Genomic DNA, 19,484 nt, shown 5'->3' with positions numbered 1-19,484 from the left:
CTTTAGGTATTTGAATAACACATTCCGTTCCGTTCCGTTCCGTCGCTTAGTCGTGTCCGACTCTATGCGACCCCGTGGACTATAGCCTACCAGGCTTCTCCGTCCATGGGATTCTCCAGGCAAGAATACTGGAGTGGGTTACCGTTTCCTTCTCCAGGGGATCTTCCCGACCCAGGGATCGAACCCGGGTCTCCCGCATTGGGGGCAGAGGCGTTAACCTCTGAGCCACCAGGGAAGCCCTGAATAACACATTAGGAGAACATTATTTAATACGTTTTATTGAAGGAATTTTATATGCAGACACCATGTCAAGAGCTTTTGTAACTGTTGCCTCATTTGGTCCTCACAAAAACTTTGTAACTTGAGATAGATATTACTGTTCTGTTTTACAGGTACAGTAAGATGCTTAGAGAGGTTATTTTACCAAAAGTCATACAAACCTATAAGCGGTAGAATTAATACCTGATCTCAAGATTACTTGATTTGGAGTTGAATTTTCTTTCTTATATACATGCACTGTGTAGAAATGGACTTGAATACAATTAGATTTGGATCTAAATATAGCAGGTACTCTTGATTAATCTCCTTGTCCCTAGAAACTTTTATAGTAATACATATTGTAAAAATGACTCCTAAAATTTCTTTTTAAGAAGTGAGGGCTTCCCTGGTGGCTCATTGGTAAAGAATCTGCCTTTATGGTAAAGAATCCTGCCTAATGCAGGAAACATAGGTTTAATTCCTGATCTGGAAAGACCCTACATGCTGCAGAGCAACAAAACCCATGTGCTACAACTTTAGAGCCTGTGCTTTACAGCCTGGGAGGTACAACTATTGAGTCCATGGGCCACAACTACTTAAGCCCCCTTATCCTAGAGCTTGTGCACAACAGCACGGGATGCCACCTCAATGAGAAGCCCATGCACTGCAACTAGAGACTGGCTTCTGCTTGCCTCAACTAAAGAAAAGCCCGCACAACAACAAAAGGTCCATCATAGCCCCAAATAAAAAGTAAATTATAACTTTGTTAGAAGTGAGACCATTTTTCCATCTATAGGGCGTTGGATTTAAATATTATTTTACTTACACAAACTTTTTTTTTAACCTTCACAACACTTTAAAGCAGATAATGGCTGATACTTTTATTTTGTTGATGACATTGAGACATAAGGGAATTAAATGATGCAACTGGGCTATATGGCTAGAACTTGGGAAAGATCTTTCCTCATCCATGAGACTACATTGAAATTATTGTAGAGAAAGTTATGATTTTTTTCAGTTGCAAGAAAGAATTCAACCCAGGCTAAATAAGTGAGAGTGAATTTATTCACTAAGGCGTCTTAGAGGTAGGGATAGCTTAAAGCATAGCTTTGCACTGGGGCTAAAATGATGTAATCAGTTCTCTTACTCTCTCCATTTCCTGTTTCCACTTCCACTATGTGGTTCCATCCTCAGGTAGACTTTCCTATTATGTTGTCAGGGGGGTTATTGCACATCTGAGTTTCATGTACCTATTATTTAAAATCTAGTGGAGTTACTGTCTTCTGGCAGTTCCTGCAAAAGCCCTGAGAGTCAATCTGATTGGACTGGTATAGGGTTATACTGAAACAATCAGTGGCCAGGGACATACTGTTTGCTGATGTGTCATGAACTCTCTCCTGGAGGGGTGGGGGTAGTTTGCCACTGAGACCAAATGGAGGAGGGCGTATCATCACATGAAAATACTGCTAGAAGGAGGCATGAATTCTGGGAGTGACTGTCTGTAGAAGGCAGTATAGCTTCAAATCCACAGTAATGTCAGTGTTTGCCCTTAGTATCATCTACCTCTTTGAACTGTATGTCTTGACATTTTATAAACTTAGTCTGGGTACTTTCTTAAAAAATGTTCTCTATTTGATAAATAATTGTTTTAATTGATGAAAATAATTATATTTTAAAAGCATTGGTTTTTCAAATGCATAGAAAATACTTAGCGTAGTACTAAATAAAAACAGTATTTTTCCATTCAGTTTTACCTTTTTAAAAATTTTTAAATGGAGAATAATTGCTTTACAATGTTGTGTTGGTTTCTGCCATATGTCAACATGAATCAGCCATAGATGTACATATGTTCCCTCCCTCTTGGACCTCCCTCCCACCTTCAACCCCATCCCACCCCTCTAGGTTGTCACAGAGCACTGGGAGGAGCTCCCTGTGTCATATAGCAAATTCCCACTGGCTGTCTGTTTTACATTTGGTAATGTACATTTTTCAATGCTGCTGCTGCTGCTGCTAAGTCACCTCAGTCGTGTCTGACTCTGTGTGACTCCATAGACGGAAGCCCACCAGGCTCCCCCATCCTTGGGATTCTCCAGGCAAGAACACTGAAGTGGGTTGCCATTTCCTTCTCCAATGTGTGAAAGTGAAAAGTGAAAGTGAAGTTGCTCAGTCGTGTCTGACCCATAGCGACCCCACAGACTGCAGCCTACCAGGCTCCTCCATCCATGGGATTCTCCAGGCAAGAGTACTGGAATGGCTTGCCATTGCCTTCTCCGTCTTTCAATGCTACTCTCTCAATTTGTCCCACCCTCTTCTTCCCGCACTGTGTCGACAAGTCTGTTCTCTGTGTTTGTGTCTCTGCAAATAGGTTCGTCAGTATTCTTTCTAGATTCCATATATATGCAATAGTATACGATATTTGTTTTCCTTTTTCTGACTTAACTTCACTTTGTATAACAGGCTCTAGGTTCATCCTCCTCATTAGAACTGACTTTAATGCATTCCTTTTTATGGCTCATATTCCATTATATATCTATGTACCACAACTTCTTTATCCATTCATCTGTCAGTGGACATCTAGGTTGCTTCCATGTCCTAGCTATTGTTAATAGTACTGCGGTGAACATTGGGGTATATGTGTCTTTTAGAATTGTGGTTTTCTCAGTGTATATGCCCCGTAGTGGGGTTGCTGGGTCATATGATAGTTTTATTCCTAGTTTTTTGAGAAATCTCCATGCTGTTCTCCATAGTGGCTGTATCAGTTTATATTCCCACCACTGTGCAAGAGGGTTCCCTATTCTCCACATCCTCGCTAGCATTTATTTTTTGCAGATATTTTGATGATGACAAAATATCTGACCAGTGTGAGGTGATACCTCATTATAGTTTTGATTTGCATTTCTCTAATAATAAATAATTTTGAACATCTTTTCAAGTATCTATTAGCCATCTGTATGTCTTCTTTGGAGAAATGTCTGTTTAGATCTTCCTCCCATTTTTTGATTGGGTTGTTTGATTTTCTGATATTGAGCTTCATGAGCTGCTTGTATATTTTGGAGATTAATCCTTTGTCACTTGCTTCATTTGCAGTTCTCCCTTTCTGAGAGTTGTCTTTTCATCTTGTTTATGCTTTTCCTTGTCGTGCAGAAGCTTTTAAGTTTAATTAGGTTCCACTTGTTTATATTTGTTTTTATTTACTTTAGGAGGTGGGTCACAGAGGATCTTGCTATGATTTATGATTTATGTCATAGAGTCTTTTGCCTGTGTTTTCCTCTAAGAGTTTTATAGTTTTTGGTCTTAGATTTAGGTCTTTAATCCATTTTGAGTTCATCTTTGTGTATGGTACTAGGAAGTATTCTAATTTCATTCTTTTACATGTAGCTGCCAGTTTTCTTAGCACCACTTACTGAAGAGACTTATGTTCTCCATTGTATATTCTTGCCTCCTTTGTCAAAAATAAGGTGCCCATAGATGCATGGGTTTCTTTCTGGGCTTTCTGTCTTGTTCCATTGGTCTATATTTCTTGTGCCAGTACCATACTGTCTTGATGACTGTAGCTTTGTAGTATAGTCTGAAGTCAGGAAGGTCTATTCCACCAGCTCCTCTTTCTTTCTCAAGATCACTTTGATGTGTTTTGGGGACAGCTCAGACTCTGATCTGGCCCTGCTCCTGTGTGTTCTTGCCTCCAGTGTCCACAGCTGATAGAACTAGGTGTTTTCTTTTGTGGGAACATGCATTGTCCTTTTATATATACCATAGACACAGAGTCTACGCAGTTGATCGTGTGGACTTAGTCTGCAGCTTATACAGCTGGTGGAGAGGTTTTTGATCCTCTTCCTTAGCCATTCTACCCCTGGAGCTCAACTGTGGTTTTATCCTTACCTCTGCATGTCGGTCATCCATGGGAGTTTTCTTCTGAGACTGCCCTGGAGGACTTGGGTCTGCACCAGTGAGGACTGGGCATGGAGATGTCATGGCTGTTTGGATCACAGGAACCCTGGAAGCTCATGGACACTAGTAACCACGGGCTCAAGAGATACGGCACTGTTAGAGTTTTTTCCTAGCATCTGGCTGCTCTGCCCTAGTGAGGACCAAATGTGGAGGTGGCACGGCTGCTTGGATTGCAGGGAACCTGGTGGTGCCAGGTGTGCAGTGAAGCCAGTTGCCACAGGCATGGAAAATACGGTGCTTTTAGATTCCTTTTCTAACTTCTGGCAGCTGGTGTTCAAAGGTCTCTCTGGCTGGTCCTTCTCTATTGCTCAGTGTGTCTGGCACCCTTAGGACCACCCTCTCAGGGGTCTTTCTCTATTGGTCAGCTGCCAGCATTTGCATGTGGAGAGAGAGAGGCTACAGTGATGGGCTCCATCCCTTCCCTGTGACTCAGCATTAGCACCCTGCCTCCATGGCTTCCTGGCTTTCTTCCAAAGACATTCTCTGCCATGCTCTCCTCCTTCTCATCTTCTGGGACCATCACCTGGTCAACAACAGTGCTTGTCCTGGAATTGCTCGCCAGTCTCTATTCTCCATCTCCCAGTCACCATGCATTCTGGTGGACTTGCATCCCCAACCAGGGTATGTAGGTCCATGGCACGGATTGTCTGTGTCATTCTCACTGCATTCAGACTGGTACAGATCACCTTCCCTCTCCAACCCCCTCAAATGCTTCCCTTCTGTCCCAACCAGTTGCCCTGATGTGGGGATCTCAACCCTGGTTCACCTCCCCAGCCCTCCAGGTGCAGATTGGTTCTGTTCACTATCTTCCTCTGTTTCCATTCCTTCCTTCATTCTACCAAGTTTTGCATGGATCTGTGTATTCCTTTCCTATGGTTAGGGACTCCTCCTAGCTCTCAGCTGATCGCTCTACAAGATCTTCTGCATCTGAAGATGTATTCCTCATGCATCCATGGAGAGAGATGTACTCCACTTCCACCTACTCCTCTGCCATCTTGTCTCCCTTGGGCACTTTTTAAAAATAAGAGTGTTTAGTTTTGACGTATCTGCCTTCTACTGAATTCTACTTGATTCTCATTTCCAGCTCAAAAAAGTGAGCCTTTGCCTATTATATAAAGTTTCTACTGTTGGAATCCTAGAAAGTAAAACACAAATAAAAACAAACCCTTGGAGATTACATAATCCAATTTCTTTCTTACTTTTCAGGAAAAAAAATCAAAGTCGTACATCAGGTCAGCAACAGTGCTGCCTGGCACCCAAACCTGGTTGTATAAGTTCTAGTTCTGCGTTTTTTCTCTTATATAATACAGCTTTTCATTAAGATTTAGAACGTTTTTACTTTGGTTTGAACAAAATAAACATTGGATCAGTCTCTTAATGGTGTATAGACTGCATTTTCATATGGTCTATAAATGGCCCATTAGCATTTTTGCTTGCTTTGTGAGAAATGTACATTGAATAGTAGCTAGATTTTTTTTTTAATGTTTATAGACACTATTTATTTATTTATTTATTTTTGACTATACAGACCTTTATTGGCAAAGAGATGTCTCTGCTTTTTATTTTTTATTTTTTTTTTAAATCAAATAATCCAATTTTATTTATTTATTTTTTTTCAAGTTGAACAGACTAAATTTCTTTAAACAAACTTACTTATACTCCAGAGTCCTTTAAAAACTTAATAGCATTTATACATTGAAGGTATTTGATTTTCTTGTAACTAGCACTTCAAATGCAACAAGCATTTGAAGCAACAAGCATTTGACCCAACAAGTAAAACTTTCTACAGTTCATAACTTTTATAAATAAAATAAATTAAATGTACAGTGAATAAGTTCTCTGAAATATTTCAATATTTCTGAGGTTTAGTAACATCGTAAAATACATTTCAACTAAAGTTCACAAATCTAAAAACCTGTTAGGCATTTTTAGGCGTTTTAAGTTGGAAATGAAGACCAATGTTACATCGGAATATGCCAATTACAAATAGTACTTCAAATAGCAAATACTACAGTTTGTCCCAAACTTTAAAAACTATTCATGAACTCAACACTGAACTATTGATGGCTATGAGAATTGTTCCTAGCCTTTTTGAAAATTTCAACCCATTTACGTTTAAGGTAATTATTGATAAGTACGATCCCGTAGCCATTTTCTTTATTGCTTTGGGTTCAAGTTTATACACTCTTTCTGTGTTTCCTGTCTATAGAAGATCCTTTAGCATTTGTTGGAGAGCTGGTTTGGTGATGCTGAATTCCCTCAGCTTTTGCTTGTCTGTAAAGCTTTTGATTTCTCCTTCATATTTGAATGAGATCCTTGCTGGGTATAGTAATCTGGGCTGTAGGGTATTTTCTTTCATCACTTTAAGTATGTCTTGCCACTCCCTTCTGGCCTGAAGAGTTTCTGTTGAAAGATCAGCTGTTATCCTTATGGGAATCCCCTTATGTGTTATTTGCTGCTTTTCCCTTGCTGCTTTTAATATTTGTTCTTTGTGTTTGATCTTTGTTAATTTGATTAATATGTGTCTTGGAGTATTTCGCCTTGGGTTTATCCTGTTGGGGACTCTCTGGGTTTCTTGGACTTGGGTGATTATTTCTTTCCCCATTTTAGGGAAGTTTTTAACTATTATCTCCTCAAGTATTCTCTCATGGTCTTTCTTTTTGTCTTCTTCTTCTGGAACTCCTATGATTCGAATGTTGGAGCGTTTAACATTGTCCCAGAGGTCTCTAATATTGTCCTCATTTCTTTTAATTCGTTTTTCTTTTTTCCTCTCTGCTTCATTTATTTCTACAATTCCATCTTCTAGTTCGCTTATCCTGTCTTCTGCCTCTGTTATTCTACTGTTTGTTCCCTCCAGAGTGTTTCTGATCTCATCTATTGCATTATTCATTGTATATTGACTCTCTTTTATTTCTTCTAAGTCCTTATTAAATCTTTCTTCCATCTTCTCAATCCTTTTCTCCAGCTTATTTATCTGTAACTCCATTTTGCTTTCAAGATTTTGAATCATTTTCACCATCAAAATTTGAAATTCTTTATCAGGTAAATTCCCTATATCTTCTTCTTTTGTTTGTGTTGGTGGGCAATTATCTTGTTCCTTTACTTGCTGGGTATTTCTCTGCCTCTTCATCTTGCTTATATTGCTTTGCTTGGGGTGGCCTTTCCCTCTTCTGGCTGTTTGTGGAGTTCTCTTTATTACGTAGTTTCTTCGCTGTGTGTGGGGTTGGACGGGTGACTTGTCCGGGTTCCCTGGTTAGGGAAGCATGTGTCGGTGTTCTGGTGGGTGGAGCTGGATTTCTTCTCTCTCCTTTAGAAGACAATGGGCTGCTTTTCTGGGAGCCTGATGTCCTCTGCCAGTATTCAGAAGTTGTTTTGTGGACTTTACTCCGCGTTCAAATGTTCTTTTGATGAATTTGTGGGGGAGAAAGTGGTCTCGCCGTCTTATCCCTCCGCCATCTTGTTCCTTCCTCCCCAGAACACTGGATTCTTATATTCCACTTGGTCGTGGAGTATCTCTTCCCAGCTGCTCCAGCAAGGTGCAGCTGCTGTACCTTACCTTGGATGAGGGGTATCTCCTCAAGGCCGCCCCTCCTGCTTTGAATGTGGATCAGCTCCTCTCGGCCCTCCGGTGCCCAAGCAGCCACCGCCTCCTGGACATGGTACAGCTCCTCTCGGCCACCGCCCTAACCCTGGGAGCGGGGCAGCTCCTCTCAGCCACGATTCTGCACGTGGTCGGTTGCGCCGGAGCCGGGCGTCTCCCGCGCCTGCGCCGCCGGAGCCGGGCGTCTCCCGCGCCTGCGCCGCCGGAGCCGGGCGTCTCCCGCGCCTGCGCCGCCGGAGCCGGGCGTCTCCCGCGCCTGCGCCGCCGGAGCCGGGCGTCTCCCGCGCCTGCGCCGCCGGAGCCGGGCGTCTCCCGCGCCTGCGCCGCTGGAGCCGGGCGTCTCCCCTGAATAGTAGCTAGATTTGAAGATACTTGTTATCTTTGCCTCTCAAGCCTGTGAAAATAGACACATACCCCAATACTCTAGGGCTTGCTCGATTTCAACAGTAGTTATTTTACATATGGAATGTCTTTGTAGTGAGTTTTAATAGGAAGTAAAGCATTGTACATTAAATGTTCTTGCTAGTACAAACATTTGTAATATTAATTACATTTTGATAAACTGAGCTTTCACTACTTCTAGTTACCATAATGTTAAGTTGTACTGTCAGTCTTGTATGGTGAATTACAGCTAATCACAAAAAAGAACATATGTAACATTTTACGACTATCTTATTAAGAAAATCGTAGAGCCTCAAAACCATATTAAATTTTAAATTATAGTCACATTTTATAAATCTGAAATACATTTATACTTGATTTGACACTTGTGAAAATATTTTCCCTAGGCTTTTTTTACTTTAGGTGAGAACTACAATGTAGGCAAACTTCCATCATCTGTCAACTTCAGTAATGTCATAATAAGAGTTATCTACCCTTGCTAAAATTATGGTTGTTAAAATTCAGTTTGGTAAATGGTATTAGGTCACTTCCACCAAGCTTTTGAGGTATTACATTATAAAGCTTGGCTTCTGTTATTGTGAATAACAATTTTTCCTATAGCCTTTGAATCAAATCTTTTATTAATATGTCAGACTGTGATGTGTATAACTACTAAACAGGAAAAAAGGATTTAAACAGATTTTGTTATGGCTTTTACTAAATTGTTTGTGACAAAAGATTTGCTCCTCCTTATTTATTTGGTTTTCAGATGAAGATACTTAATTTTAGTCCAGGGACCAAATCTGCAAATTAACAACATACATAATATGAAATTGTATTGAGTGTGTAATGAATATGGTGCTTTAAAAGATTTTTTTCCCCTCAATGGTGGTTATAATACATAGTCATTAAAATTTGGAAAATACAGAAAAGCATAATGAAGAAAGAAATATGTTTCTTAGAATAATAATTTGTTTTGAGCATTGAAAATCAATGGAGATGTAAAAAACTATTAATATATATAACCTCAAGAGTTGGTTAGGTAAAGAATGTTCTTTGATACCAGTCAGAAAATGAGATGTTGTTTTCTTCTCTAGTTCACCAAATTGTTTCTAGTTGAAGATATAGGACATTGGTAGCTTGAAGCAGGATGACTTTTTGTCAGCTGTTTAAATTTATTATACAATTCCTTCAGCATTTGATGTATTGGAATTTAATTATATCAATCAGCTTAAATTAGTATAATATTTTTAACTTATGGGAAAGCAATTGTTATAATAATCTAATACCTGGATCTCTCACCTGAACTGAACACCTGTGTTTTTCATTACCCAACTAGTATTTTCATCTGAATGTTCAGTAGGATGTGACTTCATAATCTTGCCCTGACCACTCTCCTAGTCTCTTTTATTTCCCTTTCTCAGTGACATCACCACTTCCTGTAACTCAAGCTAGAAACCTGAGATTTATCTTCTCATTTTTCTTCTTTTATTTTTGAAATGTTTCTTGAAACCTTTCCTACCTTCTCTTGTCTTTTGCCTGATCAACTCCTCCTCATCCTTCAGATCTTACCTTAGATAACATTTCCACTGGAACGGAAAGCCATCTCTTGACTGCTTTACCTCTCAACCCCTATACCTACCAAATCTTACTTAAGAGCTTATCTTACATAATTTTTAAATTTACACTTGTCATAGCATTTACCATGCTTCATTATAATTGTCTGTTTTATTTGGATACCTTACTAGAGTATGTGCTGCTTAATTGTAGGGACTGTTTGCTTGTTCACTGTTAATCCCTACTGCTTAGCTTATATGACTGTTTGAGCTGGGAGTGGATGCTTATTCGTGTTCAACTCTTTGCAACCCCATGGACTGTAGCCTGCCAGCCTCCTCTGACCTTGAGATTTCCATACAAGAGTACTGGAATGGGTTGCTATTTCCTTCTCCAGGGGATCTTCCCAACCCAGGGATTGAACCCCATTTCCAGCACTTTACCGCTGAGCCACCAGGTATGTAATAGATACCATGTATATATATAAAATAGACACCATATATATATGTGTATGTGTGTATTAGTTGCTCAGTCATGTTTGACTTTTTAACTCCATGGACTGTAGCCTGCCAGGTTCCTCCATCCATGAGATTTCCATACAAGAATACTAGAGTGGGTTGCCATTTCCTTTTCCAGGGAATCTTCCTGACCCAGGGATCAAATCTCTGTTTCTTACATTGCAGGCAGACTCTACCATCTGAGCCACCAAGGAGGCCCATATATATATATATATATATATATATAAAATAGATACTATATACATATATATTGGAGAAGGAAATGGCAACCCACTCCAGTGTTCTTGCCTGGAGAATCCCAGAGATGGGGGAGCCTGGTGGGCTTCCGTCTGTGGGGTCACACAGAGTCGGACACGACTGAAGTGACTTAGCAGCATACATATATATATAGAGAGAGACATAGCTTGTATGATAAGTATATAGAGAAAATAACCTGTTCAGTATTATTAAAATCTGTCCTGTCCTTTCTGCTTTTTCTGTCTTAGAATTAGCCTTTACCTCTTATCTGGATCACTGCTATAACCTCATAATAAACTGTGTGCTTTGAGTCTCTCCTTCATTCTTTGAGACTACCCTTCTTCCAAGTGATACAGAAAATACAACTGGGATCCCTTAGTGACTCCACATCCCCAGCGTGATCCATCTCACTTTTCTGAGTATGGCATAAAGTCTCTTCCTTTGTGGTGTTCTTTTGGCATCCTGACCATTCTTTTGTCTTCGCTACTTCCACAGTAAACCTCCTAGAACATATATTCTGTGTTTGCTCTTGGCCCCTTTCTCAGTGGTCAGCATAGTACTTTAATCTGCCATTTCAGTTTCATTCCTCTTCTTCAGCCATATGGTGGGTGGGCTTATTACCTCTAGCTCAATATGCCACCAGTTTTTATTCTTCTGTGCCTGTGACCCTACTGTTTCCCTTTGCCGGGTGGGCTTATTACCTCTCAGTTCAGTATGCCATCAGATTTTATTCTTCTGTGCCTGTGACCCTGCTGTTTCCCTTTGTCTGAGCACACTTTTCTTTACGTTGTAAACTTTATTCCTGCTTTAAGGCCCAGCTTAAATATCATCTCCTTTGTTAAACCCTTCCTGAAACCTTGATTTCCTTTCTACTTAGAGAGTCTTCATTCTTTTAGGATAGTACTCACCATATTTTAATGTGATCTTTTTTTTAATATATCCTTTTATAAAAACAATGTGAACTCCTTCAGGGTAGGGTCTGTGTCTTATTCATTTGGATATGTCTAGAAATTAATGCACACAGTGCCTGACACCGCAAAATTTAAGTACAGGTTGAATAAATCAAAGAATATTATAAATATTAAAGTAATTCCCAAACTTAATTCCTGAAAAGCTTACAGCAGACTAGAAGCCATCCCTAAAAGAAGAACTAAAGCAAAGGATCTTCTGAATAATAGTTTATTTTGAAGACTATAGAAGAAGATATTATAGACAAAAGGGGTTTTAATTCTTACAGGAACATTAAGGTTAATAGACTGGTTTTTTCCTATTTGCCAATCTGTTGTGTCAGGAATTTCCTTTGAGAATCTGAAAAAGGCTATTAGACTACCTCCAGAAAAGAAAAGAACATATTTATCCATGTACACTGTCTTGCATTTGTTTCAGGAGTTCCTAGACCCTTAAAATTATTTATGAACCAGTTTTTAAGAACCCTTGCTCTGAAAGTAAAGTGGCTCAAATATAGAAGTTCTTGGCAATGAAAGGTGAAACATACCAAGCAATTGTTTCAGTCACTTAGTGTGGTGGTGGTGGATTATGCTGAGACCGGAGTTAATATTTATTTGTCTTCTCCCAGCTTCTACTTCCTTCCTGTCTCTGTCTTTTTAGCAAGAACATCAGGAAGTAAAAGTTACATCCTGTCAGGCCAGTTTGTTATCCTGATCTCGGGCCAGTAAACAGGATAGATAATTACAGTAGTAGTTATTAGGCATTGCGCTGTGCCTGCTTTATATAAGTTCTTTTATTTAATTCTTGCAACATCACCGAAGGGTGAGCAGTCTTATCCTGATTTTTCAGATGAGGAATGCACAACTTTTCTAAGAAGTTTTTTCTTGGTATCCACTTCGGGTCAGAGAACACTTGGATATTATATCCTTCTCTCAGAACACTTAGGATACTGAATTATATGTCTTTCCCCAGTAGTCTCTGAGCTCTGTGTAACAATACCAACTGTCTCTTATAATTTCTAATTAATCAATATAGTATATATTTCAGAACATGGGCGTTCTAACTAGATTGCCTGGTTTGATTCCTGACATGAGTTAGACAAGTTACTTACCTATCTGTGCCTCAGTTTCTTCATTTGTAAAATGAAAATATGAATAATACTATGTAAAATGCCTAGTACAGTTCCTGGAACATGGTAAATTCTCGATGCTTGTTAGTAATCATCATCATCATCATATCCAAAACCTAGCTCGGTGCTTAGAGCACAATATTCACTGAAAGGTTCTAAGCAGACATCAGTTGGAGTGATAGAATGAGCAGTTGCTTCCCTAGTTGGAGACAAACTGTGTAGCTGGGCAGCCAGAATCTGTGTCCCTAAATATACAGATCTCTACCTCAGTCATACATAGGAGCTGATTTTTAAAAACTATTTTGGGCACTATTAACGTGAATTTTTTTTTAAAAAATTATGTTTTTGGTTTAGTTCAGTTTAAATAGTGTGAGAAAACATTAGCTCTGGAGAGAGCATTGCTTATACTATTGAATCTGGAATCTTTTGCTTATAAAATCCAATCTGATCTGTTTCTGGCTCTGTGGTACTGACACTAGAAGGTCTCAGTTGTGACTACCTCAACAGTCCATTGGTGATTGAGTCATCGAAACTCTAAGTTGTAGTGTTTGTTTGGTAATAAGGAGAGGCACCTTAATTTGTATTCACATAAAGTACATGGCTCATCATTTAAAACCTGTGCTTAGGGAAGCTTCTCTTTTATGAAACCCTTCTTTGCTCAAGTCTGAGTGTGTTAATACAGCAGCCAAATTAAGATGTCACTGGAAAAGACTCTGATGCTGGGAAAGGTTGGGGGCGGGAGGAGAAGGGGACGACCGAGAATGAGATGGCTGGATGGCATCACCGACTCTGTGGAAATGGGTTTGAGTGAACTCCGGGAGTTGGTGATGGATAGGGAGGCCTGGCGTGCTGTGATTCATGGGGTCGCGGAGAGTCGGACACGACTGAGCGACTGAACTGAACTGAACTGAATTAGTATAAAATATTACTGGATTTCAGAAGAAGAATGAGAATTTTTTTATATCTTGGATTAAATAAAACATTAAAATAAATTTCACTTGTTTCTTTTTAGTTTTCAATATGTAGCTATTACATCATTTAAAATTACATGTATGGCTTATATTTCTCTTGGACCTCTCTGCTCTGAATCTATTGTTTCTTATAGAAATGACATTTTATTTGCTTGCATTATTTTGTGAAACTGATAATTTGTTAAGAGGCACTTATGTCTTTTAAGAGCAGTACATTTTATAGAATGTGTTTCAGTTTGTTTTGGGGAAACAAAAGTGTCTACCAAGAAACTTCAAATCTTGAAGGATTTAGAAGTCAGCCTTTACCAACATATTTAAGGTCTAAATACCATCACTCTGGATGCTTGATTCAGTTCAGTTCAGTCACTCAGTTGTGTCTGACTCTTTGCGACCGCATGGACTGAAGCACGCCAGGCTTCCCTGTTCGTCACCAACTCCTGGAGCTTGCTGAAACTCATGTCCATCGAGTTGGTGATGCCATCCAACCAACTCATCCTCTGTCGTCCCCTTCTCCTCCTGCCTTCAGTCTTTCCCAGCATCAGGGTCTTTTCCACTGAGTTAGTTCTTTGCATCAGGTGGCCAAAGTATTGGAGCTTCAGCATCAGTCCTTCCAGTGAACATTCAGGACTGATTTCCTTTAGGATGGACTGGTTGGATCTCCTTGCAGTCCAAGGGACTCTCAAGAGTCTTCTCCAATATCACATTTCAAAAGCATCAACTTTTTGGCGCTCAGCCTTCTTTATGGTCAAAGTCTCACATCCATACACGACTACTGGAAAAACTGTAGCTTTGACTAGAGGGACCTTTGTCAGCAAAGTAATGTCTCTGCTTTTTAATATGCTATCTAGGTTGGTCATAGCTTTTCTTCCAATGAGCAGGCGTCTTTTAATTTCATGGCTTCAGTCAGCATCTGCAGTGATTTTGGAACCCACGAAAATAAAGTCTGTCACTGTTTCCATTGTTTCCCCATCTATTTGCCATGAAGTGATTAGATGCTTGATTAGAACTTTCTAAAAAGCCAGTAAATTTTATACTCTTATGCTAGTAAATTGGATGATGATGATGATGACGATAGCTGGCATTTACTAAGCACTTATTGTGTGCTAGGTATTGTGCTGAAGTATTTCTAGGTGGAATATAAATTAATAATCTCATCAACTTCATTATCTATTGTTCTCTTTAAGAAAATTAAATCCTGGTCTTAAATTTCTTTTCTTTGAGTTTTTCATCTCATTTTATTCCTGCTAGGCAAGTAGAATAAATTAATTATTTGGACTTTGCAAAATAAACTTTCATTTCTCCTTTTAAAAAAAGTTAATCATCTAGTTTTGGAATCTTTCACTGACAGGACTTTGGTCATGTGAGCCACACTCCAAAGTTTGTGTTTTTTCCTGACTCCAGTTGGCCTTTCCTTTCAACAGTCTTTGTCGATGAATACATTTGGACTTACTTTTCGAAACTAAAACTCATTTTTAAAAGCCAGCCTCTCTAAGTTTTTTTTCCCATAGGATCAAATGCACTTAAGCTTTTATAGCAGTTATCTTTAACAGTCCTATCATTAGTGGCTATGTTTGTTTTCCCAACAAACTATAAGTAGGGGTCCAAGTTTAATCTTGTTTGGTATATAGTAGATACTCAGTCGGAGAAGGCAATAGCAAGCCACTCTAGTACTCTTGCCTAGAAAATCCCATGGATGGAGGAGCCTGGTAGGCTGCAGTCCATGGGGTCACTCAGTCGGACTCGACTGAGCGACCTCACTTTCACTTTTCACTTTCACGCACTGGAGAAGGAAATGGCAACCCACTCCAGTGTTCTTGCCTGGAGAATCCCAGGGATGGGGGAACCTGGTGGGCTGCCGTCTATGGGGTCGCACAGAGTCGGACATGACTGAAGCGACTTAGCAGCAGCAGATACTCAGTGGGCTTCCTTGGTAGCTCAGCTGGTCAAGACTCCTCCTGCAATGCAGGAGATCCCGGTTTGATTCCTGGGTCGGGAAGATCCCCTGGAGAAGGGATAGGCTATCCACTCCAGCATTCATGGGCTTCTCTGGTGGCTGGTCAAGAAGCAGCCTGCAATGCGGGAGACCTGGGTTCGATCCCTGGGTTGAGAAGATCCCCTGAAAGAGGGCATGGCAACCCACCCCAGTATTCTTGCCTGGAGAATCCCCATGAACAGAGGAGCCTGCAAGACTACAGTCCATGGGGTTGCAAAGAGTTGGACATGACTGAGCGACTAAGCACAATACAACACAGATACTCAATAGCTGTTTGTTGAAAGAATAAAATAATACATAGTCGTATAGTGATTATTTAAGGCAAAGGGAAATTAAAAACTTAAGGTACAAATCAATGTCTTTACTCTCAAGCTTTAACTTAAGTTTTTATCAACTAAATATGAATTCTTAGAGTCTAGCTTTCAGAGTGGTTTGAATTACAAGCCAAGACTTTCTTATCAACTGTCTGCAGTTGTTACTCTAATCCAGCTCAAGACTTCTGACAGTTTCCAAGATAAGCAGAGTCAGAGTGTTCTGTTGCCTTTCTAGCAACTGTCATCAGCTTTCTCAATAATAAGAGCCTTTGCTTCCTCTCTTCCCCTATAGAACAGAAATCAACAGAGAAAGAAGAGTTATGTTGTTAAATAATGCTATTCAGGAGTTCAGAAAAGCACAACTCAGATCTTTGGGGACTTGCATTGCCTGTGTATATTAAAAACCTGTGTGTCTTTACCTAGTACTGAAGTTGTTTTATAATCATAACCTGATCTACCATTCCAGCTTTATTTTCCACACATTAACCCTCCATCTTAGATAAATTAATATGCTATCTAGAGTTTTCTCATCCCTGTACTTTACTTTTTATTAACTTTTTTTATTGTGGTAAAATATGCATAGCAAAAAGTTAACAGTTTTAAAACCATTTTTAGGCATACAGACCAGTGGCATAGATGTATTTGCACTGTTATGCAGCTGTCACCACTGTGGTATATTTATCATATGGTATTTCAACAGGAATTATGCCAGCCTAGGAATCTCTAATACTTTATCACCCAAACTGAATGGTTTACTTGGACTTGATACCAACTTAACTTCAATTGTATACAAAATCCTCCTTCTATAAAATCTAATTCATGTTGTTTTCTATTAATTCCAAATAAAGGCATCTTAGATAATGTTTGTAACTACCTTGGCTTTGATCAGGGACCCTATCTTGAGGTAATCCCTGTGGTTATGAAGTGGGAAGCTATGACTGGTTGAGTTTTGGTCAGAAACTAATCACTGGACAATTTATTATTCAGACAGGTTAAAAAGATGAAAAAGATGGTATCTTCTATTGGAACTGTATGGGTAGAAAGATAATAGGGAGAGAGGAGCAGTCTCCTAAGATTGCTGAGTCCTAGAAGAAGGGAGGGTCAGCTAGAACAAGTAGCTGTTACTTCAGTGATTTAACAAAGATGACTATGATGGAGCCAGTATTTGAATTTTGGACTATTTTACTCAAAGTCTTATGCTTTGAAAACCATATAATGAATTTCTAAATGTAGACAGTAGTTATTTTGAATATTTAGACAACATCAGTGTTTTATAAACCTTCTGATATTCCATAATTCTCTTTGACAAATTTAAAAATTACTCCATCTATATTATTTAAAATTCTAAGTAGTATTAATATTACAGGTAAAACCAAATCATAGCATAGGCTCAGTGCCTACTTTTTTCTTAATTACATGCGATCTTGTGCATTTCACTGTACAAATCTTAAGATGGTAGAGATATCAGCATCTGCAGAGTGAAAAATAATACTGAAGCTCTGAATAGTTGTATGACCTAATCAGAGTCAGAAAAACCATTTCATGGCAGAACCAGAGTAAGAATCCAAGCCTCCAGTGCTTGGAGGGATGTTTGACTACTTGATCATAAGTTTATGCAGTTACAAACTTCAGGTTCTGAAAACTTAGCTTGTATTTTGCTTTTCTTGCTGGTTCAGATTCCAGGTTCCATGGAATGATAGCAGTCAACCTTTGAAACACTAGGAAGCTCTTTTTCTGGCCTTTCTTTACAGCTATGATATTTGTAGATTCTTCAAGATGTGCTACAATCTTGGGAGTAAATAGGGCCAGAGAGATAGTCTAGAATGAAGGGTGTATAGGATCATTTCCCTTTTCCAGAAGTTGCTAAGGTGAAGGCAGTAGCTTTTCCTGACATCTAAGATAAGTGACAAAATGCTCACACACCTGTCTTTGAGATATATATGTCTGATCCACATGTATTGATGGACTCCTTAGGAAACTGCATCTAAACATCTTTTTGTTGTGGCACAGTCTTGAAAATAATTAAAATTCTAAATTACTAGTGTTAAACAGAATGTTTAACAGGATGTTCTTGTATTGACTATGTATTCATCACCTTTAGAAAAATATACCTGTTGTTTGAAAGTGAGGAGAATTTAAGGAATATGGACTGCCATCGTTAGTGTACCTAAAGTGTGTTTACATATTTTTAGTTGCCTGAAATGAGAAAGATAGTTATAGAGGTTAAATGCCTGTGGAATATCACAGAATAACAATTTGGTATCTCTGAAATTATCATCTAAATTAATGAGAAAATTATTTGATTTTCAGCCTGGTTTTAGGACAGATTTTCATTCATTAATTTTAAAAAAAAATATTTAGTTTTAATTAAAGGATAATTACTTTACAATATTGTGTTGGTTTTTACCAAACATCAACATGAATCAGTCATAGGTTTGGTATAGAAAGTACTGTAACTGGTCATTGTATTATTTTTAAAGTTTTCTGTTCAGTAATTATACTATTTGATTTTGATAATAAAAGTAGTTATTATGAGACCAGAATTTGACTAGATAAATATGGACTGAAAGTTAAATTTAATTGATCTCAGATTAAAGAGAAATTAATCCCTAAAGATTCCTATATTTTTATTTAGTTGGGAATGGTCTTCAGGGTGTTTGTTATCACCACCACTCCCGACCCCTCACACACTCAAAATCATGAATTTGTACTTTATATTCTTCCTACATTTTACCCAAACATCAACTTTGTTTGCTAGAGCTGAGAGTACTTTGTAATCTGTTTTCGTTTTTCACTGAGTGAGGTTCCTTCTTCTGCTCTCCCATTCTTGTGTCTTAGCTGTGTTAAAGCAGTTCACTGCCTTCTTGCACCCTGTGTTCCTTCATGCGCACTTGATCAGTATCAGCAATTAACAGCAGAGCAAGAAAGGATTGAATACAAACATGCACATTAGTGTGCAGTTTGGTCTGTGATACTATGTTGCATTTTCTGTTTTTGTTATTATCTACTGTCAGAAACAAGGAACTGAGTTGATACTGACCTTGTGTGGAATGCCTCTGAGGATTTGGGATGAAGGGAGGAGGCTGGTGTTTGATGTGACTGACTTTTGACATGCTGTAGCAGGACTGGAAACACTCCTCTGCTCACATACGGTGGAAAGAAAAAATTTCTAAGATTGAACTTGCAGAATTTGTGGAGTATATTTAAATTTTTCTTCCTGGGTCTTTTTTGTTTTTCTATTTTACCTAATTTTTTAAGGATTGGAAGTGAGGGATGACCTTTGCTTAATAAGTAGTTTAAGGTATGGGAGTAATGGGCTGCCACAGTGATTTGTATAATAAGAGAATGTTTAACACCTCCACTACACCTTGACACATATTTTGACCCATCTGACAAACAGTTAGTGAGCTCCTTGGTCATCTTTAGTATTTAAAAGCAACATTACACAAATAGCTTTATTATTGTACTTTTTTCCCCTTCAACAAATCTTAAGAGCATTGCACCTATCTATCCAAAACAGTTGATTTTTATCTACATTGGTAAGAAATTTAAAAGTGGCATGTAGTTGTCCCTTAAGTATCTCCTGTGATAAAATTTTCTCACTTTATTTTGTGCCTCAGCTTAATGGAGCC

At 38.8% G+C, this 19,484-nt stretch overlaps 1 protein-coding gene across 6 annotated transcripts in view; it reads left to right on the top strand.

The window, feature by feature from the left end:
- EPS15 (epidermal growth factor receptor pathway substrate 15) overlaps positions 1-19,484 on the top strand; it is a 152,681-nt gene that overhangs the window by 72,147 nt on the left and 61,050 nt on the right. The gene's annotated exons all lie outside the window — the stretch shown is intronic.

Source organism: Moschus berezovskii, chromosome 4 (genome assembly GCF_049115385.1).
Source record: "Moschus berezovskii isolate FMDL1 chromosome 4, NW_MosBer_1.0, whole genome shotgun sequence".
Lineage (NCBI taxonomy): Eukaryota > Metazoa > Chordata > Mammalia > Artiodactyla > Moschidae > Moschus > Moschus berezovskii.
Note: the sequence above shows the minus strand (reverse complement) of the source record. Positions and strands in the feature narration are given on the sequence as shown.